This window comes from Hypanus sabinus, chromosome 11 (assembly GCF_030144855.1).
Source record: "Hypanus sabinus isolate sHypSab1 chromosome 11, sHypSab1.hap1, whole genome shotgun sequence".
NCBI lineage: Eukaryota > Metazoa > Chordata > Chondrichthyes > Myliobatiformes > Dasyatidae > Hypanus > Hypanus sabinus.
In genome coordinates this window covers 82,471,855-82,497,224 of record NC_082716.1, presented here as the reverse complement: position 1 = coordinate 82,497,224, position 25,370 = coordinate 82,471,855, and the positions used below count along the sequence as shown (strand labels likewise).

At 41.2% G+C, this 25,370-nt stretch overlaps 1 long non-coding RNA gene across 1 annotated transcript in view; it reads right to left on the bottom strand.

Annotated features, from left to right (window-relative positions):
- Nucleotides 1-11,370: 11,370 nt before the first annotated feature.
- The window catches only part of LOC132402170 (uncharacterized), a 58,101-nt gene continuing 44,101 nt past the window's right edge, over nucleotides 11,371-25,370 (bottom strand). The window contains exons 5-6 of the long non-coding RNA XR_009514822.1: nucleotides 15,858-15,975; nucleotides 11,371-13,732 (exon numbers count right to left, since the gene is read on the bottom strand). This is a non-coding gene — a long non-coding RNA (uncharacterized LOC132402170). The remainder of the gene's footprint in view (nucleotides 13,733-15,857; nucleotides 15,976-25,370) is intronic.

Below are 25,370 nucleotides of genomic sequence, written 5' to 3'. Positions count from 1 at the left end.
TTGAGTTCAGGGCATTGCCCTGAGGAACTCCAGAAGTGATGATTGTCCTAAACCACTGCAACTATCTTTCCATCCGTTGGAGATCTTTCCATCCTTAATGCACATTGAGTTTAGCTTTACCAGTGCTCCATAATGCCACACTTGATCAAATGCTGCCTTGACATCAAGGCAAGCACTCTCATCTCACCTCTAGAATTCATCTCTTTAGTCCATGTTCACAACAAAACAGTTGTGAGATCTGGAGCTGATTGAGCCTGGCAAAGTTCAAACTGGTTTAAATGGATAGGTTATTGAGAGATCTTCTATCATTCAGCTGAATACTGACAGTAGACAGGCTAGCTAGATGAAATTTGGTCTGGCTTTTGTGAATCAGATGATAAGATGTTCTGAGGCTATTTTTTTTTTGCATTGTCAGGTAGATTCCAGAGTTGTAACTGCACTGCAACAGCTTGGTTTGAAGCATGATTATTTCTGCAGACAAATTTTTAGTATTGCAATCAGGATGTTCTCTAGTCTATAGCTTTTACAGTCTTCTCAACTGTTATATCACAGTGAGTAAATTGAACTGGCTGGAGAGTGGCTTTAGTGATGTGAGCAATCCTGGCAGGAAGTTAAGATTGATCATCCACTTGGTTTTTCTGGTTGCAAATTCTTCGGCCTTAACACTTACAACAATGGAAGATAAGGATATTATTAGAACCTCCCTAGCAGTTATTTGTCCACCGCCACTTGATAAAAAAAATTCTGCAGAATATGAGCAAACCATTAAACACAAACTCAGCTGAAGAATTACCGTTGGTTACATTTACTTGACCATCCTAATAAAGAAAAATAAGTCAAAAACTGATCTGATGTCATGTGATATAATTAGGGCCACCAGCCGCGTGCAAATGTGGAGCTGTGCTGGATATGCCAGATATTATTGGTGTAAAGCATAGGAGGGGCCAGATACAAAGTGCACTCTGACAAACGCCCGCCATCATCAGTTGGGCAGTTTTTGGAATATACTTGGACTCAATGGTGAGTCCGGAGGTGGAGCAGTAGGTTGGATACAACTGTATGCCTGCATGCACTAACTTCCAAGCTGCAGTGTGCGGGCACGGAGCATTGATGCATGCACTGCAGGTAGTTGGCAGAGCGAGGGGAAATCCAGCTCTTCACTCACAGATCTTTGCCACGTCATGTCTCTCAAAGATCCAAAGCATGTTTTAGGGTGGGATGAGGAAGAAAAGTAGTGTGGTTTTACAGCACTGCCCTTACTGAAAACAGTGGCAGATCAGGTTTCTCATGTGGGTATGGTACTTTTCAATGGAGTGCATTCTACTACAGAGTTTTTCTATGCAATCGTAATCCAGACAGTTGCGAAGGACTTATTGTTCTTAATATCAGTGATCACTGGAAAGCTGGCTGAATCCTAACCCTGATGCGTAAATACCAGACATGCTTTTGCCAATTTGAGAGAAAAGCACTATTCATTCTGAAATCTCTGGAAGTTTCCTTGTGGCAAAAACAGATTATTCATGTGGGGGGTGGGGGGGGGGGTCAATGTCTGAGTTACTTTGTGATATGAACTAAATTCCTGGATGTATTCAGTACTGTGATATACTATTGATGCAAATTGATAGAAATTGTCCTCAGGGTTCAGCCTCTTTATCCAAGGAATAACGCTGGTTAACTGGGATTGTTAAACAATTGTGTCAAAGACATGAAGGGTAACCTGATGAATAATTCCAGTCAGCAAAACCACACACAGGAATCTCTACACACCTCTGTACGTCAGGATCAGAATCAGAGAAATGCCCCCATCTACTGGCATCAACACCATAGAAACAGAGAAACCTTGACAATCTACAGCACAATACAGGACCTTCAACCCACAATGTTATGCCAAACATGTACTTAATTTAGAAATTACCTAGGCTTAACCACAGCCCACACAAAATGCTGGTGGAACACAGCAGGCCTGGCAGCATCTATAAGGAGATGCACTGTTAACGTTTTGGGCCGAGACCCATCGTCAGGACTAACTGAAAGGAAAGATTTGTTCTTACTATCTTTCCTTTCAGTTAGTCCTGACGAAGGGTCTCGGCCTGAAACGTCGACAATGCTTCTCCTTATAGATGCTGCCTGGCCTGCTGTGCTCCACCAGCATTTTGTGTGTGTTGTTTGAATTTCCAGCATCTGCAGATTTCCTCATGTTAACCATAGCCCTCTATTTTTCTAAGCTCCATATATGTACCTATCCAGGAGTCTTTTTAAAGACCCGATCATATCCGTCTCCACCACGGTCGCCGGCAGCCCATTCCACGTACTCACCACTCTCCACATAAAAAACTTACCCCCGACATCTCCTCTGTACCTAGTTCCAAGCATCTTAAAACTGTGCCCACTTGTGCTAGCCATTTCAGCCCTGGGAAAAAAACCTCTGACAATCGACATAATCAATGCTTCTATCATCTTATCCGCCTCTATCAGGCCACCTCTCATCCTCCGTCACTCCAAGGAGAAAAGGCTGAGTTCACTCAACCTATTCTCATAAGGCATGCTCCCAAATCCAGGGAACATCCTTGTAAATCCCTTCTGCACCCTTTCTATTGTTTCTACATCCTTCCTGTAGTGAGGCGACCAGAACTGAGTACAGTTCTCCTAGTGGGGTCTGCCCAGGGTCCTATATAGCTGCAACATTACCTCTGGGCTCTTAAACTCAATCACACAATTGTTGAAGGCCAATACACCATACACCTTCTTAACCATAGAGTCAACCTCCACAACAGCTTTGAGTGTCCTATGGACTCGGACCCCAAGATCCCTCTGATCATCCACACTTCCAAGAGTCTTACCATCAATGCTATATTCTGCCATCATATTTGGCCTACTATAATATAACACTTATCTGGGTTGAATTCCACCTGCCACTTCTCACCCCATGTTTTCATCCTATCGATGTCCCCCTGTAACTTCTGACAGCCCTCCACACTATCCACAACACCACCATCCTTTGTGTTATCAGCAAATATAGTAACCCATTCCTCCACTTCCTTGTCCAAGTCATTTATAAAAATCACTAAGAGTAGGGCTCCCAGAACAGATCCCTAAGGCACTCCACTGGTCACTGACCTCCATGCAGAATATGACCCATCTATGGCCTGTCTCTGGGCAAGCCAGTTCTAGATCCACAAAGCAATGTTCCCTTGGATCCCATGCCTCCTTACTCTCTCAATGTGTTCTGCTGAAATCCATATACTCTACAATACTCTCTATACTCTACTGCTCTCCCTTCCTCAATGTGTTTAGTCACATCCTCAGAAAACTCAATCAGGCTCGTAAAGCATGACCTGCCTTTGACAAAGCCATGTTGACTATTCTTAATCATATTATGCCTCTCCAAATGTTCATAAATCCTGCTTCTTAGGATCTTCTCCATCATCTTACCAACCACTGAAGTAAGACTAACTTGTCTATAATTTCCTGGGCTATCTCTACTCTTGAATAAGAGAACAACATCCGCAAACTTCCAATCCTCCGGAACCTCTCCCATCCCCGTTGATGATGCAAAGATCATTGCAAGAGGCTCAGTAATCTCCTCCGTCACCTCCCACAGTAGCCTGGGGTACATCACGTCTGGTCCCAGTGACATATCCAACTTGATGCTTTCCTAAAGCTCCAGCACATCCTCTTCCTTAATATCTACATGCTCAAGCTTTTCAGTCTGCTGCAAGTCATCCTTACAATCGCCAAAATCCTTTTCTGTAGTGAATACTAAAACAAAGTATTCATTAAGTACTTCTGCTATCTCCTCTGGTTCCATGCACACTTTTCCACTGTCATACTTGATTGATCCTATTCTGTCACATCTTATCCTCTTGCTGTTCACATACTTGTAGAATGGCTTGGGGTTTTCCTTAATCCTATCCACCCATGCCTTCTCGTGGCCCCATTTGTCTCTCCTAATTTCATTCTTAAGCTCCTTCATGCTAGCCTTATAATCTTCTAGATCTCAATCATTTCCTGGTTTTTTGAACCTCTTATCAGTTCTGCTTTTCTTCTTGACTAGATTTACAACTTCCTTTGTACACCAGGGTTCCTGTACCCCACCATCTTTTCTCTGTTTTATTGGAGTGTACCTATGCAGAAGTCCCTGCAAATATCCCCTGAACATTTGCCATATTTCTTCCATGCATTTTCCTGAGAATATCTGTTTCCAATTTATGTTTCCAAGTTCCTGCCTGATAGCCTCATGTTTCCCTTTATTCCAATTAAATGTTTTCCTAACTTATCTGTTCCTATCCCTTGCCAATCCTATGGTAAAGGAGATAGAATTGTGATCACAATTCCACAATTTCCAAAATGCTCTCCCACTGACAGATCTAACACCTGACCAGGTTCATTTCCCAATACCAGATCAAGTACAGCCTCTCCTCTTATAGGCTTATCTACATATTGTGTCAAGAAACCTTCCTGAACACACCTAACAAACTCCACCCCATCTAAACCCTTTGCTCTAGGGAGATGCCAATTGATATTTGGGAAATTAAAATCTCCCACCACAACAACCCTGTTATTATTACTCCTTTCCAGAATCTGTCTCCATATCTGCTCTTCAATGTCCCTGTTACCATTGAGTGGTCTAAAAAAAACTTCCAGTAGAGTTATTGACCCCTTCCTGTTCCTATTTTCCACCTACAGAGACTCACTGGATAATCCCTCCATGACTTCCTCCTTTCTGCAGCTGTGACACTATCTCTGATCATCACGCCCCCACCTCTTTTGCCTCCCTTCTTGTCCTTTCTGAAACATCTAAAGCCTGGCACTTGAAGTAACCATTCCTGCTCCTGAGCCATCTAAGTCTCTGTAATGACCACAGCATCATATCTCCAAGTGCTGATCCACGCTCTAAGCTCATCCACTTTGTTCATAATACTCTTTGCTTTAAAATAGACACATCTCAAACCATGTCTGAGCGTGTCCCTTCTTGATCATCTGCCTAACCCCCCTCTCGTATTGTCACCATGCTTTCTCTATTTGTGAGCCAATGGCCTCTTCCTCCATCGCTTCTGTTCTGTTCCCACCCCTCAGCAATTCTAGTTTAAACTCTCACCAATAGCCTTTGCAAACCTCCCTGCCAGGATATTGGTCCCCCTGGGATTCAAGTGCAACCTGTCATTTTTGTGCAGGTCACATCTACACCAAAAGAGGTCCCAATGATACAGAAATCTGAATCCCTGCCCCTGCTCCAATCCCTCAGCCAGGCATTTATCCTCCACCTCACTATATTCCTATACTCACTGTCACATGGCACGGGCAGTAATCCCTAGATTACTACCATTGTGGTCTTGCCTCTCAACTTCCTTTCTAACTTGCTATAGTCTGTTTTCGGAACCTCTTCCCTTTTCCTACCTATATCATTGGTACCAATATGTACCGTGACCTCTGACTGTTCCCCTTCCCAGTTCAGGATATCATGGATGCGATCAGAAACATCCCAGACCCTGGCAACTGGGAGGCAAACTACCATCATGTTTCTTTCCTGCATTCACTGAATCGTCTGTCTGACCCCCGAACTATAGAGACCCCTATCACTGCTGCCATCCTCTTTCTTTCTCTACCTTCTGAGACTCAGGGCCAGACTCTGTGCCAGGGGGGTGGCCACTGTTGCTTCCCCCAGGTAGGCCATACCACCCCCCCCCCCAACAATACACAAGCAGGAGTACTTATTGTTAAGGGGTTAGCCACAGGGTAACTCTCTGGCTTCTGACTCTTGCCCTTCCCTTTCCTGACTGTTACCAACTTATCTGATTCCCGAGGTTCTGGTGTGACTATCTGCCTATAACTCCTCTCTATCACCTCCTCACTCTCACTGACCAGATGAAAGTCATTGAGCTACATCTCCATTTCCCTAACCTGGTCCCTAAGGAGCTGCAGCTCAACACACCTGGCACAGATGTGAGTCTCCAGGACTTCCACATCTGACACCAGGCACAAAACACTGGCCTCACACGCATATTTGCTGTCTGTATTCTACAAAGGCAACCTACCTCGCCGTGACCCATTATTGCCGAAGTCCTATTGAGCCAAAGCCTTCCTACTCTATCGCCCACTGCCCAGAAACCTGTTCTATAAAACTGCTTCCTTTAAACTCTTATCACTGTTCTAATTGGCTGACATCCATGCACTTACGCATTAATTAATGCTACATTAATTTTATTTTTATTTATTCTTTCCAGATTCTCCTCAGCTTCTGCCCAGATACTACAACTTTCGCCTTGATGCAATTAACAGTGGTAAATTGACATATCAACCTGCACCTCATTGTGATGTGGGAGGAATCCGGAGGAAATCCTCACAAAGGGAGAATGTGCAAATTTTGCAGAGAGTGCCAGGGGTCATGATCGAACCCCAGTCTCTGACACTGCGAAGCAGCAGCTCTTTTAGAGATGCAGCTGTGTTTTCAATACCATACTGGAGTTGATCTCATTTTTCATTTTGTTTCAATTTTGTTTTTTATTGCTTTGTAAGTCTGCTGTATAGGTTGGAGCTGTTAATAAAAAGTTTGAACTGTACAGTGCATAGGCTTTTATGTATTTCCATTTGCTCCAGGATAATTAGAGGTGAAATCAGCCAGAGCTTTATTTTCTTTTAACTAATTAGCTACATTAACATAAAAACACAATAGGTGTCACGGATGGGGTAGAATAATATTCCTCAAAACTCAGTTCCAATTCCTCAGCAGACAGTGATTAGTAAAGCATTCACATATTTCATTATATAATTCAGTTGGATATTTATTTTGTTTTGCATATCTTTCTACTCTGGCTACATCACTGATGGTCTCTGGTCTTCCTCCTTCATGTTAGATGGTCTTTCCTATGTTAATATTGTTGATAAATGCATGTGATTCAGAATCTATCACTTTCCAAACATTCACACTGCCTGATGTTTGTGATACTTCTCTCACCTTCTCAATCTTCTTTTCCCAAGTCCAGGGAAACACCGGAGTTATACTATACCCCTCAGATTCTGCAGATGATGAAATCCAGAGTAACACACATAAAATGCTACAGGAACTCAGCAGTTGAGGCAACATCTCTGGAGAGGAATAAAGAGTCGACATTTTGGGCTGACACCTTTCATCGGGGCTGGAAAGGAAGCTGGAAGAAGCAAGAATAAGAAGGTGAAAAGAGAGGAAGCTGGTAGGAAATAGATGAGTTCAGGTGAGGTGAAGGCAGGTGGGTAAGGGGGGGGATGATGAAATGAAACGAATTGAGAAGCTAGGAGCAGATAGGTGGAAAAGTAAAAGAACTGAAGAAGAAGGAATCTGATTAGAAAGAAGAGAGGACCAAGAGAGAAAGGAAAGGAGGGATTCCAGATCGGGGTGATAGGCAAGTGAAGAGAAGGGAAAGGGTAAGAAGGGAGCCAGAATAGGAATGGAAAAAGAGAAAGTTATCTGAGCTGGAGAAATCAATGTTCATGTCATCAGGCTTGAGGTTATCGGAACAGAATATGAGGTGTTGCTGCTCCAATCTGTGATGAGTAGACCAACATGGTGGACTGGGCAGTGGAGAATTGCATTAAACATAGAGTTCAATAGCTTTCTGATATTTGGATATCAGGGGTGGGGTTTCAAGGGCCATGGGGGTAGAGCAAAAACTGGTGCTTGAGGTGGAAGAGTAGCCATGTTTTTCTTGAACAGTTCCAAGTGTTAATATTGCTATAAACATCCATTATTGTCCATTGTCCATTGCAGTGCAGAACATTTAAAGTGGTCATGGTGTTGCTATACTGAGGTATTGATTAAGGTTGTGCAGGTTGATTCAAGATCCACATTCTGAACATCCAGAGGACTAGTAATCCTTTTCGTAATCCTTTTAGTAATTTTGTCCCTAGTAATCCTTTTTCTCTAATATATCTGTAGAAATCCTTAGGATTCTTCTTCACTTTTTCTGCTAAGGCAATGTCATGCCTTCTTCTTGCTTTCTTGATTCCTTCCTTGTGTTCTCCTGCATTTCTTGTACTCCATAAGCATCTTATTTGTTTGTATTGGCCTATACCTGCCAGGTCTCCATTTTTCTCTTAACCAGGGCCTCTAATTTCTTGAAAAGCAAGGATCCCTACATTTGTAATCTTTATATTTTATTCTGACAGGCATATACAAGCTTTGTAAGATCAAAACTTCATTTTTCAAGGCCTCTCCCTTTCCAAGTACACCTTTGCCATAAAGCAGCGTGTCCCAATCCACACTTGCCAGATCATATCAAATTTGACCTTTCTCCAATTTAGAATCTCAACCCGCAGAGCAAACCTTTCTTTTTGAACATTTACTTTGAAGTTCATGGCACTGTGGTCACTGGATGCAAAGTGTTCCCCTGCACAAACTTCTGTCACTTGGGCTGTCTCATTCCCTGATAGAGATCCAACATCACATGCTCTCTCATTGGGACTTCTACGTCCTGTTGAAGAAAACTGTCCTGAACTCATCTGACAAACTCTATCTTATCTAGTCCTTTTATCATATGGGATTCCCAGTCAATATGTGGAAAGTTAAAATCACTTGCAATATCAGCATTATGTTTCTTGCAACAGTCTGAAATCTCTTTACAAATTTGTTCCTCTAAGTCCCTAGGACTGCCAGGTGGTCTGTAATATATCCCGTTCAGGTGGTCATACCTTTCTTGTTTTTCAGCTTCACCCATAACACCTCATTAGTCGAGCTCTTCAGTGTGTCTTGATGGAGCACCACCATGACATTTTCCCCGATCAGTAATGCCACCCCTCGCCCTGTAATTCCTCTCACTCTGTCACATCTAAAACAACAGAATGCCAGAATATTGAGCTGGCAGTCCCTCCCCCTTCCTGCAAGCAAGATTCACTAATGGCAACAACATCATAATTCCCGGTGTTGGTCCATGCCCTGAGCTCACCCTCCTTTCCTACAATACTTATTACATAGAGATATACGCCGCTCAGAACATTAGTCACACTGAGCTCAATCTTTTGATTCCTGACTTTGTCTGACGTCTTACCAACATCTGCCTTCACATCCTCTCCAGTAACTGTTCTGACACTCTGTTTCCCATACCCTGCAACTCTAGTTTGAACCCCACTGTGCAGCATTAAGAAACTTCCCACAGGAATATTAGTTCCTCTCAAGTTCAGGTGCAAATCATCCCTTCTGTACAGTTCTCACATTCCCTGGAAGAGAGCCCAATGATTTAAAAAAATCTGAAACCCTCCCGTCCTACACCAATTCCTGAGCTACGTATTAAATTGTATATTCTTCCTAGTTCTGGCCTAACTAGCACATGGCACAGGTAGCAATCCTGAGATCACAACCCTGGAGGTCCTGCCCTTTAACTTACCACCTAACTCCCTATGCAGAACCTCATTACTCATCCTACCCATGCCATTTCTACCTACATGGACCACGACCTTTGGCTGTTCACCATCCCACTTGAGATGCTAAGGACTCGATCCAAGATATCCTGGGCCCTGGCACCAGAGAGACAATATGCCATCCAGGAATCTTGGTTTCACCCACAGAACATCTTATCTGTTCCCCTACCCAATGAATCCCCTGTCACCACAGCATTCCTCTTCACTCTACTTCACTTCGAAGTCATAGAGCCAGACTCAGTGCCAGAGACCCGGCCACTGTGACTTTCCTCTGTTAAGTCAACATCCCACCCCCAACTACGAACTCCAGTCCTGACGAATGGCCTCGACCCAAAACGTTGACTGCTTCTTTCAACGGATGATGCCTGACCTGCTGAGTTCATCCAGCAGTCTTAATTTGGTCTTAATTTGACCACAGCATCTGCAGTGTACTTTGTGTTTACCTCTCTATACATCCGATCTATCACCACCTCAGTCTCCCAAATGATCCAGAGTTCATCCATTTCCAACTTCAACTTCTTAATATGGATTGTTAAAAGCTACAGATGCATGCACTTCTAGCAGCTGTAGTCATCATGGACACTGGAGGTCTCCCTGCCTTCCCACATCCCATAAGAGGAACATTCCACTATCCTACCTGGCATCTCTACTGTCCTAGCTGAGCAGATATAAAGAAAGGAAGAAAAAAAATCCTAGCCTGGAGCTTTTCTCTTGTTTTTGTTTTCTCTGACTGAAGCATCTCTTCGCTGAAACCTCGAAGAGCTGAAGCCTGGAGATCACCACTGTCCATTCAGAAGACAGCCTTGCCTTCCTTTAATTTGCTCTTGCTAATCAATCTCAAACGTGGACTGGTCACTGTTCAAAGCTCAATTGTGCTGCCGTGACCCACCACCCCCTTTTTCTACTTGGGCAGTGGACCTGAGCAAAATCCCTTCTTTTCAAATTTCTGATGTCAGGATTGGTTGCTGGTCAAAGCTCTATTACGCTGCTGTGACCCGCTGTTCCCTTTTTCTACTCAGGCAGTGGACCTGAGTGAACTCCAGGGTCTGGATTGGTCACTGGTCAAAGCACTATTATGCTGCCACGACTGTCTACTCCCTTTCTCTTCTCAGGCATTGGCCAGAGTGAAATCCCTCCTCACAAAATTCTGATGCCCGGAATAGATAAATCCTTCTATTTATTTTTCTGCCAATATGAGCATTTTCACATCTTTTGAACTTTTGAAACATCTTCATAAATTAACAATTTCACGATCTTCTTAAGGACTCAGCAGACATAACTCTCAAGCATGTAGGTATGGTACCTTTAAGCAGATGAAGGTGCATTGCCATAGTTGTAAGAGAGAGGAGGGTTGGATTCCAAGCTAGATTGAAGAGCAGGGGAACAAAACTTCCTTAACCAGCATTTAGGAGCATAAGTACAATCACAGGAGAACAGGATTGAGGACCTAAGGACAAGATTGCTGCATCAGAGGGAAATGAGAAATTGCTGCATTCTCTGTTTCACGGGGACATGGCTCAGTCCAGGCACACCAGATATGTGGGTAAGATCTGAACACTTTTCAATGTACTGGATGGTATTGACTGCTGATTCAGAGAAGGTGGGTACTGCGTTTCATATATTCTTTTGTAGTGCTTGCATACAATGGTCTCGTTGTACTCTTGGTCCTTAACCAAAAACATTTAACGATTAAGTCTACTTATCAAGAGAGTTCTCTGTGATCCTGAATGCAGTTTATATACTAACAAAAGAAGATGCTAAACAGGCACTTCAAGTATTGAATGTCGCCATCAGCAAAAAAGAAACAACCTACCGCGATACCTTTCAATCATTGTCAGGAGGCTTGCTTGAAGAAAACTCTGCACAAATGCCATCGAAGTTCAAAGTATGTATATTATATACAAATTTGAGATTCATATTCTTACAGGCAACCACAAAACAAAGAAATCCAATAGAACACATTAAAAAAGACATTCAAACAACCAACTTGCAAAAAAAGAACAAATCATGCAAAGATTAAAACTTAAGCAAATAACATTCAAAACTAAAGTTTATGAAAGTGATTTCACAGCCATGAAGCCAGTCTTAACTGCAGTGAGTCCAGAAGCCCCATCTGACTTCAATCTGCTCCAATTTGCCTACACTTACAACAGGTCCACAGCAGATGCCATTTCATTGACTCTTCACTCAAAACCGGAACATCAAGACAGTGAATATGCATATATCAGGATACTATTCATAGACCTCAGCTCAGCATTCAATATTATTCTCTCTTCAAAACTAATCAATAAGCTTTAAGACCTTGGTCTCAATACCTCCTTATGCAATTGAATCCTCGATTTCCTACTTTGCAGACCCTAGTCAGTTCAGATTAACAAAACATCTCCTCGACTATCTCCCTGAACACAGCCTTTGTGTTTAGCCCACTTTATATTTTGGACTGCGAGGTTAAGAACAGTTCCAATGCCATAGTTAAGTTTGCCTGACAGTACCAGTGTCGTGGGCTGAATCAAAGGTGGTGATGAATCAGCATATTGGAGAGAAAGAGAAAATATGGATGAGAGGTGCCACAACAACATCCTCTCACTCAGTGTCAGCAAGACCAAGGAGCTAATTATTGAATTCAGGCATAAACCGGAAGTCCATGAGCCAGTCCTCATTGGAAAATTAGAGCTGAAGAGCATCAGCATCTTTAAATTCTTTGATGTTATCTTTTTGGAGGACCTATCCTGGATCCAGCATGTAAGTGCCATTACAAAGAAAATCGTAGCACCACTACTTCCTTAAATATTTGCAAAGATCCAGCATGGCATCTAAAACTTTTATAGTCCTTTATCAATGTGTACTGAAGAGTATATTGACCAGTTGCATCATGGCCTGGTATGGAAATACCAATGCTATTTCTTGGAAAAGCATACAAAAAGTTGTGGATACAGCCTAGTCCATCATGGGTAAAGTCCTCCCCACCACTAAGCACATCTACATCGAGCGTTGTCACAGGAAAGCAGCATCCATCATCAGGGACCCCCTCCATCCAGGTCATGTTCTCTTCTCACTGCTGTCATCAGGAAGAAGATAGAGGAGCCTTAGGACCCACACCACCAGGCCCAGGAATAGTTATTATCCCTCAATCATTGGGCTCTTGAATGAGAGGGGATAACTTTACTTGCCACATAACTGAACTGTTCCCACAACCTATGGACTCACATTCATGAACTCTTTGTCTCATGTTCTTGTTATTTACTGCATTTATTTATTTGTTTGTTTATTTTGCATTTGGTCAGGTTTTTTTTTGTCTTTTGCAACATTGATCATTTGTCCTTTCTATTGTATGCGGTCTTTCTCTGAGTCTATTGTGATGCCTGCAAGAAAATTAATGCTATGGTTGTATAAGGTAATATATATGTCCTTTAATAATAAATTTACTTTGAACTTTCAGCTCCTACATTTTACTTTGTGTAATGCCCTGGTTCTTTAATTTCCCAACCCTGGCTCAGATGAAGTGCACAGGGAGGGGGAACTAGCAGCGGACAGGCAGACTCAATGCTGAGTGGAAGGTGGGCTCCAGTTTAACTGGGGGTGAAGCTGAGCTCAGTCAGGTGAAAGGGGGACCTGTGTTGTCAGAAGGCACAATAATATATTGGGGGAGGCATCCCTAAGAAAACAGGGACAGTCGCAAGAGTGCTTGAGGCTAAAGAAGCTGAAGATGAGATAAGGTGATCTCATAGAGTCAGGAGAATCCCTGATAGACTGGCATATGATGTACTGGGAAAACAGAGTAAATGGATTCATCATCATCATCATCATGTGTCATACTCTGCCAGAGCCTTGGCGACCACTTTCTTCCACTGCGATCTGTCGGCAGTCAAACCTCTTGCACCTCTGGTGGCGAGGCTGGCCCACTTCTTGATGTTGTCGATCCAGGTTGTCCTCTGTCTGCCTCGGGAGTGGCTTCCTTCTACCCTGCCTTCAAGCACAGTGCGTTCCAGCGTATTGTCAGTTCTTGAGATGTGTCCAAAATAACGAAGTTTCCTTTGGATAATGGTTTCCAGAAGTATTGGCTTCATGCCAATCTTTTCTAGGATAAAATTGTTAGATCTCCTTTCAATGTATGATACCCTGAGGTTCTGTCTGTATGTCCACATCTCATATGTTGTCAACTTTTTTTCGTCAGCTGCTCTTAGAGTCCATGTTTCACAGCCATATAGAGCGACTGGCCAGACGAGCCTCTTGAGGAGGCGTATCTTGGTGCCAGTGCTCACAGATCTATCTTTCCAGATGTTCCAGACTTTGGTAGTTCTTGTACATGCCATTGCTGGCCTTCGCCTTATGGATTAGGGTCCTGAAAACACAAAATTCATTTGAATACTGTGTTATTAATAATGGTTTGAAAAGTTTCAAAGTATGAGAACATGGCTATTTTTGCTGAATGTAATGCCCCGGTTCAAATTTCTATTGCTCTGCTGTGGGGTATTTCATTTAGTAGTTTTCTTTAAAAGCAGTGCGTCCTGCTGGTAGAATGCTTGACTGAAGATAAGGAGGCATGTTTTTCAACTTAGGAATGTGGTGTCAGCCAAGCAAGATGGGGGAATTGGAAGAAAGTTAAGAAAGAGCAGGGTGGTGAGAGATTTGTAATGAACACTGGCAGGGGTTGTGGTCTTTTGGTGGGAGATGTGAAGAAAAGAAGATCGGAAGAGAAGCCCATAGGATTTGAACCGATGGGAAGACGTGATTGCAAGGAGTCCTTTGTGAAATGAAGGTGCCCAAGATGGAAAGTTCTAGCAGGGCTTTGTGTTGAGAACTCAGTGCAGTGAGTAATGGTTATACCCAGCTTTTGGAAGAAACAATCTCCAAAGGTCATGTGTACATTTAGACTGATTTAACTGTAATGGGCCCTTCTAGTTTTTTTCTTTTCTTTCTCTTAATAACGGTTTGATAAAGCTGAAATTAGGAAATATACTTCCTTTATAATTTTATGCACTGTTTGAATGGCGTTTTGACCACCTGGAGGTTAAGGATGTCATGGTAGTCCTGACAACCAGTGACAGGACTGAAGTTGTGCTGCCTGGTATGACTGGGGCACCTGTAGAGGTGGGGCCATGGGCAGTCCATATCTTTAGAGAAGAGAGGCATGTAGCTGAGGATAAAGACTTTAAAGACAAGTTGTTCTCATTTCTGTGAAGTGAGAGGTAGGAGTCTGATGCAAATGTTTTAATGGGTCCTTCAATGGGTGATGGCAATTCTGAGCTAGTTTTGGAAATTACATCACTGATAGATCAATGCAAAGGTGGAATGGCAGAGCATCAAGATCATTGTAGGTTGAGAATGTTCTCTGGAGTCAAACCACTGTCAATGGGGAGGAAGAATATGAGAAATGGGTGGAGCAGACATCACAGATAGTGGATATGTAGCAGTGCTCAGGTAATATGAGAAGACCAAGGCTGGTAGAGAGTCTAAAAGGTCTGGCTGCCCAGGTGGAAATGTCTCTAAAGACAGAAAACCTGTTAGTCACATCTGTGAACTACATACACGCATTAGAAAATATTTTTGTCATGACCGACAGCCCAGTGGAGCTTGTGATGAAGTTCAGGCACATATTCCAGGAGAAAGGGGAAAAAATTTTGCCTACATTTGCAGAACAGAGAGACAACTGCAACGCTTGTGCCATAAAGGGGCCACTCATCTGGCTGGGATAAATTAGTTAAGAATAGAGCAAGTTGTGAAGGTCATGCTATCAAACAACATGATTGCTTTAAGCCTTCAAATGACTCATAGGATATGTCTTCCTCCCTCATTTGTTGAGCTGATCAGAGAAGTAAGAGAGAAGGAAAATACAATGGAAGACCCTTTTGGGGAAAGATGGGACGCAAAGTGTGAAGAGGCCTTTCAGCTGCTGGAAACTGTGTAAAATATGAAAATATGCATTGCAAACTGATGCCAGTCGAGAGAATGTGGCTGGAGTTCTACATCAGGACCAGGGCAAAGGGTTGTGACTTGTTGCTTTCATCAACAGGAGTCTGTCACCCTCTGAACAGAACTCTCTGATGCACTAATTGAAGATTATGGCATTGAAATAGGCTGTGGTGAATGTTAACTATCTGTATGGTGCCAAGTTTGAGGTGAGAACTAATATCAATCCATTGACTTATATCCTGACCTGGTGAAGTTCAATACCATAGGTCATTGTTGGTTGGTAGCATTGTCTGCTTATAACTTCAGCTGAAAATATCGGCTGGGGAGTCGGGACATTAATGCAGATGCATTGTCCCAAGATTTTCATGACGTGCTGGAAATGAACGAAGATCGGGAGGAAGTTCCTGCCTGTGCCGTTAAAGCAATGAGTCAGTGGGGAAATCAGAGGCAAAGCTATGGAATAATAGAGCTGTGGATCATTTGGGATCTTCAAGTCATGCCATTCCAAAAATATGTTGCAACTTAACCACTCGGGATACGAATCAGTTGCCTACCTTGAGTCTGGCGGAATTGGCAGCAGCACAGTGAGACGACCCTTGTACAGGTGCAAGATCCTGTGTCAAAGGGGATATGGCCCAAGCTGAAAAGGTGAAACACCCCATCGTACCCCTACTGGTGAGAGAATGGGATAAACTTGAGTTGAGCAATCACAGGGTCACATCTCCTCTAGACAGTTCACAGTTAGTTTTACCTGAGGGGCATCAGAGGAGTTTGCTAAAGTCACTTCCTGATGATTCAGGTCAAGTGGGGTTTGACAAGACCTACAGATTGATCTGAGATCAGTTCTGTTTGTCCGGAATGAAACCATAGGTTGAAGAGTACTGTAAGTCACGCACCAGATGTATTCAAAGCAGGACACTGCCTATGAGAATTGCTCCGTTATCATATTTACAGAGTATGGGACCACTTATTTAGTGTGTATGGATTTCCTCTCCATAGTGTCTGATTCCAGCAATGCTGCAAATGTCTTGGTCAGCACTGATAACTACAGCAGATATGCTCAAGCCTTACCCACCAATGATCATAGGGCATCCACAGTCGCTAAAGTATTAAGAGAGAAGTATTTTGTTCATTGTGGCCTCCCAAGAAGAACACATACTGATCAGGGAAGAGATTTTGAGAGTCAACATATACATGAGCTACAGAACATGTAGAGGACCACACATATCACCCTCAGGGTGATCCCCAGCACGAACCCTGGTTACCAGCAAAAAGAACAAGTAGAGTCAGCATTTGGAATACTGCTACAACTGAAATCAAAATGAAGCCACCAGATACTTGTCACACTATTTGATACTTGGGTACGAGGTGAGATTGCCTATTGACCTCTGTTTTGGAGCCGGTGGTGAGAATTTGTCACAGAAGACATATCTGACATGAGGAAAGAGCTGCAACAGGCTTATGAGCTGGCAGCAATTTCTACAATCAAGCAAAATTAAGGAAACTAGAGGAGATATGATCAAAAACTCAGTTCACTCAACTGAAGCCTGGAGACAAGATTTAATAAGCAATTTGGGGCTACCAGGGAAGCAAAAGTTGGCTGACCACTGGGCGTCTATATCTTATGTAGTGGAGAGTCAGATACCAAATGTGTCAGTTTTCCAGGTGAAGTCAGAAGATGGGAATAGCCCTGTCAAAACTCTCCATCAGATTCACCTTTCACCCCTAGGGTAGGAGGTACGCTTTGACCCAGAGCCTGACATGGAACCTAAAGTAGAACTCTGCTCAGAAGGAGGAGAACAGGAAGACAATCAACAGGAAGACCTCAAAAAGAACCGACCACTGTATGATGTATGGACTCTGAGGATGAGGAAATGGGGGTGTGGTGTGCTGTTCCTTATGCAAACTCCCTCAGAATTGATGAGGTGATTCCTGAATCTCCCAACCCTGACTCAGATGTAGTGGGGAGAACTAGCAGTTGACAGGCAGAGATTATGCTAGACAGTGAGGGGAAGCTGGGCTCCAATGTAATTGGGGATGAAGCTGAGCTCAGTCAGGTAACGGGGGACAAGTACTGGATAGAAGGCACAAGTAATGGATATGTGGAGACATCCTCAGGAAAATAGAAATGGTCACAAGCAGTGCCTGAGCCTGAGGCTTATCTCTCTGAGATAAGAAGGTCTCAGAGAGTGAGAAAATCCCCAGATAGGCTGGCATATGATACACCAGGGAAAAATCTATCCCAATAGTGAGATCTGTTACTTCCATTTACAAGTGGATTGAGGATCCTGAAATCACAAAATTCATTAACAATGGTTTGATAAGGACACGGCTATTTTTGCTGGAGGGAGAGTGTAATGCACTGGTTAAGATTTCTATTGCTATGCTGTGGAGTATTTCATTTAGTAGTTTTCTGTAGAGACTGTGTATCCTGCCAATAGAATTTTTGGTTTTCGCTAAAGATAAGGAGGCATGTTTGTCAACTTAGGAATGTGGTGTTAGTCATTCAGCATGGAGGAATTGGAAGTAGGTTCTAGAAACAGCTGGGCGGAGAGAGATTTATGTTGGACACTGATGTGGTTCAGGGTCTTCTGGTGGGAGATGCCAACAAGAGAATTTCAGGAGAGACACGCATAGGATTCGATCTGACGAGAAGACACAATTGCAAGGAGTGCTTCACAAGATGAAGGAGCCCAAGATGGGATGCTCTACCAGTGATAGGTGATGAGAATTCAGTGCCATGTGTAATGGTTATTCCTGCCTTTTGAAAAAAAACAAGCTCTGAAGGTCATGCGCACATTTACAATGATTTAACTCTAATGGGCCCTTTTATATTTTTCTTTTCTTTTTCTTTATAACTGTTTGATAAAGCCAAAATTAATAAATATATTTACAGTAATTTTATGCACTGTATATTCTGTTATTTCTTGCTGACTGATCATTGTGCATGAGCAGTAATTCCGCAGCATTTGCTTAATCAAGGTTCCATTAGTAGGAACATTCCAACTCTCCTGTTTGGTTGAACCCCATATCAAACCAACAACCCAAGACGTATATCGTTTGTGAAGGTGGCCTCGTCACTGCTGAGTAACGTTGCAGAGGTAGCTATCGAGCCAAGTATGCATATGAGCCTGGTGTGGGGGTTACATTTGCTTGTTAATCTTTGCCCAATCATTTAATCTGTCTATATCCCATCTGAATACAGCCGATATACTGTAGAAATGGTTGATGTTAACAAACAAGCTGAAAAAAGAAAATGTTCCATTGTCATCAATAATAAGAACAGTTTCATCAAAGTCCCTCCCAACACCCAGTACAATTAAAGTAAAACAACCATTTGGGCCTGGGCCTTTTGATAATTAACGCTCTCCCCTCTCAGTTACATACTTATCTATTCCTATTTTTGGTTCATTCACTACTTAGTACTGTAGAAATATGCCTTTGTAAAATTTCGTATCTATTTCTAGTTTTAGCTCAGCATATTGATCCTGTGCCTGTTGACCACAGAAATATTCCGAATACAAAAAAAGATATAACTGAATTATTGATGCACTGTCTAGTAAATAAGCCAATTGTTCTTCCACCATCAGAAGACAGGAGATTGTGTGTATGATTTCATGCAAAAGTAGTGTGGCTTGAAGAGGCAAGTGGCTGTTCATAAGTTGAACCTGGCTTCACATCTGTCATTGATATTAAGATGAACAAGATAATCTTCTAGGAATTATCTGCCTCTGCTTTAGTAACTGTATCAGGAGATGTATTTTTCCATACATCTTAATAGTTTTCCTGAGATTGCAATCCTGTATTTTCTTTTTGCAAGGTACAGAGATACATCAGTGTTATGGTTCTCAATTTAAATGGGGAAAGCAGAATATAAAGCAGCAACAAAGACTAATTTGACAACTTTCCAACTGAATTACGAGAAAAGTATCCACCATAATAATCAGTTAGCCTGCATGATGCATACGGTGATATGAACCCAGATGTGACCTGTGAATTTCAAGTGCCTCTTCATAGGTTTAACAAGGTAAATAACAACTGAGGGAGGAAGAGAGTCAATACGTGCTCAGCATATATTTAATGAAACCAAGCTGACAATCAACATTGTAGGCTATTGGAGAATGAGAGGACGTTGTGATAATTCCACTCAAATGAAGGATCTCACCATGGTCTTAAAGAGATTTTTATAATTTGGTGACCTTTCATCCATCTAGTTTTGAGTGATTTCACCAGTGGAAGAAATAAACAACTCAAATCATTTAGCTAATGCAACTACAAATGCAGTATGGTCATCAGTCCACACACCATAACCTTGCAAGCAATAGGTAGAAGCAAAGAGACTTTTACTCCAATCTTGAGGAATCCCTGAGAGTTGTAAAGGAAACAAATTTCTGATAAGGTGTAATTGGCAGCAAAGAAGTATTTAAAGCTAACTCAGATAGAGATTCCTCCTGATTGAAACGTGATTTTGTCATCATCAGCACTTGATTCGTCAGAGAAACAAGTACAAGATCTCCTGACAACTTTGAGAATTGGTGTCTTTTGGACTTTTCAGTTTCCAAGTGAGGGGCCATAAGGAAGTGAGCAGACCAATACTCTGTCACCTCTAACCTGGCTACAAAATGGCAGCAGCACCTGTAATGGAAAGATCAATACAGAAGGGCTCAAGAGTCCTATAAAAATAGTGATATTCAATAAACTCCTCACAGTCACCCCATGACTTTCAATCAACTGGAGCTACTGTCTGTCACCAGTCCATCATGATTGGCATCTCTGAAGAGATTCTCAGCTACCACAGCAGAAAAATATCAGGAGATGTCTGAGTAAGAGAGACAGCAGTTAATTCACTGCAAAAGCATGATGAAGCATTATCACATAGCAAAGAGGTAAAACTGGTCCTATTAGCATCTAAAAGTTGATGTTCAACAATAAACTCATCATGAACTAGGAACAGAGACTGACTGGAGAGATCACACATTGACAATCAATGAATATATCGATAAGGTCTTCAATGGGAAAGCCCAGCTAAAGCCTAAGAAAGCAAAGATGACTGAGAGTCAAAGAGGGTAGATCATGGAGGGAGTGCTGGCAGTACCTGCTGGAAGGAGAACTGGAAGTATCCTCAAGCAGAGTGATAGTGTCTTTAATTCCACGACATTTTGGCACTACCCCAAATCAGTTATAGAAGTTAAAATGGCCATCTATTATCTTCCAGGTAAAATTCCTCTTCCATGGCAGGGATTGCTTCTTACCCAATTCCATGACCTACCATACTGTGCAAAGGTTTTAGGCACATATATATAGTTAGGGTGCCTAAGACTTTTTGCACAGTACTGTAAGCTGTTTTTATATAATTTCCTGCGTGGGTTAATTTTGATTTGCTTTGATGTACATGGTGGAAAGATATCCATCTCTGTCATCTTTTTATTTGACCTTGAAACAGCAATATAAGACCATAAGAGCATAAGATATCAGAGCAGGGTTATGCAATTTGGCCCATCGGGTATGCTGCGCCGCTTCATCATGCCTGATTCAAGTTTCCTCTCAGCCCCAACCAATCTCTTGTCTTTTCCTCATATTCCTTCATGCCCTGCCCAATCAAGAATCTATCAAACACTGCCTTGGCCTCTATAGCTGCCAGTGTCAAATAATTCTGCTGATTTGGGGTAAACCATTCTCTGGCTAAAGAAATTCCTCCTCATCTCCGTTCTATTCTGAGGCTGTGCCCTCTGATCTTAGACTCTCCCACCATAGGAAACTCCCTCTCCACATCCACTCAACCAAATCTTATCACCACTTGGTAGATTTCAATGAGGGCACCTCTGCATTCTTCTGATTTCTAGTGAATACAGACCCAGAGCCATCAAACTCTCTTCATATGACAAACCATTCAATCCTGCAATCACTTTAGCAAACCTCTGTTGAACCCCCTCATGTTTCAGCATATTCTTTTATAGATAAGAGGCCCAAACCTGCTCACAATACTCCAAGTGAACTATCACCCGTGCTTTATAAAGTTTCAACATTATATTCTTGCTTTTATATGCTAGTCCTCTTGAAAAGAATGCTAACATTGCAATTGTTTTGCTCACAACAGACTCAACCTACAAGCTAACATTCAGGGAATCCTGCACAAGGACAACCAAGGACTCCTCAGTTTTTTGTATTTTCTATCCATTTAGAAAATCGTCAACACTTTCATTTCTTCTACCAAAGTGCATGGCCATACATTTCCTGACTTTGCATTCCATATGCCATTTCTTTGTTTATTTTCCTAACCTGTCTATGTCCTTCTGTAACCTCTGCACTACCTCAAAACTACCTGCCCCTCCATCTATCTTTATATCGTCTGCAAACTTTGCAACAAATTCATCAAGTCCATTATCCAAATCATTGACATATAACGTAAAGAGAATTGTTCCCAACACAGACCTCAATGGAAAACTGCTGGTCATTCAGAAAAGGCTCCCTTTATTCCCACTCTTTGCTTCCTATCAATTACCCACTGCTTCATCCATGCTAGTATCTTTTCTGTAATTCCATAGGCTCATAGCTTGCTAAGCAGCATCATGTCTGGCAACTTGTCAAAGGCCTTCTGAAAATCCAATACGCATCAGCCGATTGTCTTTTTGTCTATACTGCTTGTTAATTAATTAAAGAATTCCAACATATTTGTCAAGCAAGGTTTTCTCTTGAGGGAACCTTGCTGACTACAGCATATTTTATCATGTGCCTCCAAGTATCCTGAGACCTCATCCTTAATAATAGACTCCAACATCTTCCTAACCACTGAAGTCACACTAACTCACCAACAGTTTCCTTGCTTCTGCCTCTCTCCCTTCTTCAAGAGTGGAGTGATATTTGTAATTTCCCAGTCCGCTGGAAACATTCCAGAATCAAGTGAATCTTGAAAGATTATTACTAATGCCTCTTTGATCTCTTCAGCCACCTCTTTCAGAACTCTGAAGTGCACACCATCTGGTCCAGGTAACGTATCTAACTACAGAGCTTTCAGTTTCCCAAGAACCTTCTCTCTCATTATTGTAACTTCACACACTTTATGCCCCCTGACACCTGGAACTTCCACCATATTGCTAGAGTCATCCGCTATTCCATTGTCCCCATTACTAACTCTCCGGCATCTTTTTCCAGCTCTCCAATATTCACTCTCACCTCTCTTTTACACTTTATATATCTGAAGAAACTTTTGATACCTTCTTTAATATTATTGGCTAGCTTCTTTTGTATTCTATCTTTATCTTCTTTATGGCTTTTTAGTTGCCTTCTGTTGGTCTTTAAAAGCATCCTAATCCTCTATCTTCCCAACAACCTTTGCTCTGTGGTATGACCTCTCTTTTGGTTTTATGTTGCCTTTGACTTATCTTGTTAGCCATGGTTGTGTCATCTTTGCTTTAGAACACTCCTTCTTTGGGATGTATATATCCTGTGCCTTCTGAATGCTTCATCCCTGCCTGTATTCTTTTCCAATCATTTCTGGCCAGCTCCTCTCTCATGCCTCTGTAATTTCCTTTACTCCAGAGTATTATGATACATCTGACTTTAGCTTCTCCTCAAGTTTCAGGATGAATTTGCTCAGATTATGGCCCTCATTGGGTGAACCTTGAAATTAAATCTGTACAAGGATTTGCATTGGGTTCTATTTTAGGGACTTCTCTTCCCTTTGCTCTTTCTAAATTGCTGAAATGAATTGACAACCCAATAGTTAAACATACTTTATGTATATGGTTTCAATTTCAGAAATTTTTTGGGTTGACTCAGTTTATTTTAAATATTCCTATTGTATCCAATTGTTTTTTTTATCCTTCTATTATAGACCAAGCTTATTCAGCTTGGAAGACTAAAGGATTACTACGATTTTCTGATTTATTTTTGGATAATTGTTTTATGTCTTTTGAGCAATTATTTAATAAATATAATATGCCTAGATTTCATTTTTTAGATATTTACAGATTAGGAATTTCTTAGATACAGTACTTCCTACTTTTCCAAATTTTGTGTCTTCAGGCATTTTGGAGAATTTGTTTGAACTAAGCCCTTTTCAGAAAGGGCTAATATCAAAACTTTACAATATAATTATGAAGATATGTTCGGAGCCCTTTTGTAAAACTAAAAATGATTGGGAAAGAGAACTTAACCTTACTATCCCTATTGAGAATTGGGATAAATTTCTTCAATTAGTTAATACATCATCTATATGTGCTAAACATTCACTAATACAGTTTAAAGTTGTGCATAGGGCTCAAATGTCCAAGGATAAATTGGCTCATTTTTATTCCTATATAAATCCTATTTGTGATAGATGTCAGTCTGAGATAACATCTTTAACTCAAATGTTCTGGTCGTATCCGCTTTTGGAAAAATATTGGAAAGATATTTTTGATATTATCTCTGTGGTATTGAATATTGATTTACAACCTCATCCTATTACTACAATTTTTGGTTTACCAATGATGGTCTCAGTCCATTTATCTTCTTCCACCTGTCGAATGATTGCATTTCTTACACTAATGGCTAGAAGGTCTATTTTGTTGAATTGGAAAGAAATTAATCCTCCTACTGTATTTCATTGGTTTTCTCAAACTATGTTATGTCTAAATTTAGAAAATATTAGAAGTGGTGTATTTGATACTTCTATTAAATTTGAAAAGATATGGAGACCATTTATTCAATATTTTCATATGATGTAATATGACCCTGTTCCAGGCCTATTTGATTTTCCAGTTTTGATTCTATATATGTTGAGAGAATCGGAGTTGACGACACTGATGATTTTGTATTTTTGTGAGATATTATAAACAGCCCTTTTTTCTTTATCCATTTTTTTCTTTTTTCCTTTTTTATTTTTTTGTTTTTTTTTCTTTATTAGTTACTAGATTATTAGATTAGTTTTTTTTTGCATTTTTTTCTTTGTTTCTTTTTTCTGTTTTTTTTATTATATATTATGGTATACCTAGGTTTGCCTTGTTTATTTGTATATTGTATCATCTATGATTTGGGAATACCCATTTATACTGTAATCATTGCTTATATATTCTTTCATGTTCAGTTGAATTGTGTATGTTTGTAATCCCATTATCTATGTACCAATTTTATTTTGTTGATATTAATAACATTAATAAAAAGATTGAAAAAGAAAGGAAGATCATATTATGATTACTTTCCCTTAAGGGTTTTTTTTACCTTAAGCTCACTAATCAATTCTTGCTCATTGCACAACACCCATTTCAGAATAGCTGATTCTCTAGTGGGTTCAACCATGAGCTGTTCAGAAAGCTATCTCATAGGCACTCTAAAAATTCTCCTTCCTGCAATCCAGCACCAAACTGATCTTCCCAATTTACCTGAATATTGAAGTCTCCCATGTTTTTGTAACACTGCCCTTTTGGCATGCATTTTCTATCTCTGTTATATCTTGTGGAGCTTATCCTTACTATTGTTTGGGGGTCTGTATACAGTTCCCATCATGGTCTATTTACCCTTGCAGTTCCTTAGCTCTATCCACAATGATTCAATGATTCAGCACCTTCTGACCCTATATCACCCCTTTCTAATTATTTGATTTCATTTTTACCAACAGAGCAACATCGACCCCTTTGCATTCCTGCCTACCCTTTCAATATAGTGTCTATACTTGGACATTAAGCTCCCAGCTATAATCTTTCAGCCATGATTCAGTGATGCCTACAACATGAAAGCTGCCACTCTGCAACTGCACTGATAGTTCATCTATCTTATTCCGCACACTGCACGCATTCAATAGAACATCTGTCCTGTAGTCACCATTTTCAATTTTGTCATTTATCCAGCCAAAGAAAAGGCAGTGTTTCATATTCTGTGTTGTCACGCAAACAAGGTCACTGGAGTGAAATAGCTGGTGGAAATGAATTGTTCTATTTATTAAACAAAATAAGACACAGCAGGCATCATACTGAGAACTTTCAGAGAAAGAGCCCTGCTTCATCTAACACTACATGCCATTTTACATGCTAAATATCAAAGGACAATTCTATGTTTACAATTATCTACAGTGCTTTCCTTTGAATTAC